At 45.3% G+C, this 1987-nt stretch overlaps 1 pseudogene; it reads left to right on the top strand.

Annotated features, from left to right (window-relative positions):
• Positions 1-292: 292 nt before the first annotated feature.
• On the top strand, positions 293-1519 carry LOC141819232 (putative mitochondrial protein AtMg01110; annotated as a pseudogene).
• Positions 1520-1987: the final 468 nt, after the last annotated feature.

Here is a 1987-nt window from a genome sequence, read left to right as displayed (position 1 = left end):
GGCATTATATTTGAAACAGTGTAGTGTTGCGTTACAGCAATATTATGCTGGGTCAGTTAATGTGGGGAAGACCCCCGAAATATATGTGTCTCTGAGTCGTTCTGGGATACCAACGAGAATTCCTGTTCATCATAGGCACTTAATAAAAGCCCGTGGTGAAAGAGGAGATTTCCTGGTACGTTTATATCTGTCGTGGTTTAGTATTAGTAGGGTTATTAAGTTAGCAAAGCCGGCCGCTACTTTGAAGTCTATTATTACGGATCCGCCGGATATTGACGCGGTAAAGGAAGTGATGGGAATGGTTAAGTCAATGTTTCCAACCCTGATCAACCGATATTGTCCCTGGATCTCCACCATTCCCCTGGAAAAGGGGTTACGGTGGGTACCAACCTGGAAGTCTCTTCCTAATGATGATCGGCAATTTATTGGGCAAAAGGCAGTACCTAACATATTGACTTCAATGAAATATGAGATTGCTTCCTTTGCTCGGGATCTTCGTTTGATTCATTCTTGGGAAGGGATTTTCTCCCCTGGTATCTTGTTTAAAAAGAGGGTTTGGTTTTATTTCCCCTTGATAATACATATAATACCAGGGCAGCGAATGAGGATCTTAACTATTCTGAGTCGTGGGGTTAATCTTTGATAATCTTGCATCAGCTTATGATGGTTGGGTTCTTCATCCCGGTCGGTTGGCTCAGTCCCTAGAAGGGGCCGGTAAGAGGCGAATATTTGCTATAGGAAACTATTTGCGACAACGTCTCTTATACCCAGTGCATGACTGGGCTATGCGGGTTTGAACTCGTATCCCAGTGGATGGGACTTTCAATCAAGAAGGTCCTATACATCGGTTAGCTAAGTTTCGACCGAAGGAATTTCCTTTTCTTTCTCGTCTGCAACTGACCGATGGCCGGTGTCCGTTATACATGATTTAGTAGCATGTATATTCGGGCCTTCCATGGCTTCATGCATCGTCAATGGCTGTTTAGCCTTGAACACGTTTAAAGTAGGTCCTCCCTTTACAAGGAAGATCTACCACGTTTGTTTTCGGACTGGACAACCATTAGGCTACTACGGCTCTTGGGCTCTTTTCTCTCTTTCACATCATTATGTGGTGTGGATGGCAGCGCCTACCCAGGTCAGGGATTACGGTTTAACCGCCCTTCTCGGTGACGATATTGTTATCGCAGATAGGGCGGTGGCTGAACATTGGGCTTGCTCAAAAAGATGAGCGTTTCTGTTTCGGAAGCTAAGTCATTGGTTTCTGATAATGGATCGCTTGAGTTTGCTAAGCAGTTTTGGTCAGATAGGCTCACAAAGAACCTTTCTCCCATTTCTGCCAAGGCAGTACTAGCAGCTCAAACACTGATCGGTGTTTCGCAACTAGCAGCCAAGTATGGCATGTCAAAAGTGTCTGTACTTAGGTTTGCAGGGGCTGGTTACCGAGTCCGTTCACGGATGCTCTCGCCTTCTTTGTCCAAAAGATGGAGGAGGATGATCATTGTAGCGGATAAGCCGCTAGGTAAATCTCGACTACCTTTAGATTTGTGGCTTGGGAGCCTCTCAGTCCTTATTTAAGGGGAATTATAGTTGAGCTGGTCAGAGAGGAGGCCTAAACAACTTAGACTTCCTCCAGATGACTTGACCTTTGAGGGAGAACGGGATAATTTCGAGTACACTCTTTACCACAATTGGTTAAAATCGTGGCTTGGGTGGTTATACTGGTATTGTACCGTTCCCCTGGACCCTGATCCATGCATTTCAGTCTAATCTAACCAGTCTGAAAGCACAGACAAAAAGCACATCATGGGCGATGTAGTGAATGGTAAAAGCACTGAATAGAAGCACTACCTCGGCACTTCGTCCCTTTACCCGTGCGAGAGAGGGTAGCCTACTGCAAGGAAAGGATAAAAGCACTTCTCATGATCAGAGAGGACTGGTGCAGATGAATGTGCGATAGAGAATAGTTGGAGTCAAAGTCGAGGACTCT

The sequence above is a fragment of the Curcuma longa genome, unplaced genomic scaffold (genome assembly GCF_044706935.1).
Source record: "Curcuma longa cultivar G26 ecotype Majalengka, Jawa Barat unplaced genomic scaffold, ITB_CL_G26_1.1 contig_28399, whole genome shotgun sequence".
In the NCBI taxonomy this organism is placed as follows: Eukaryota; Viridiplantae; Streptophyta; class Magnoliopsida; order Zingiberales; family Zingiberaceae; genus Curcuma; species Curcuma longa.
The sequence above is the reverse complement of the archived record's forward strand: the minus strand, read 5'-3'. Positions and strand labels throughout refer to the sequence as shown.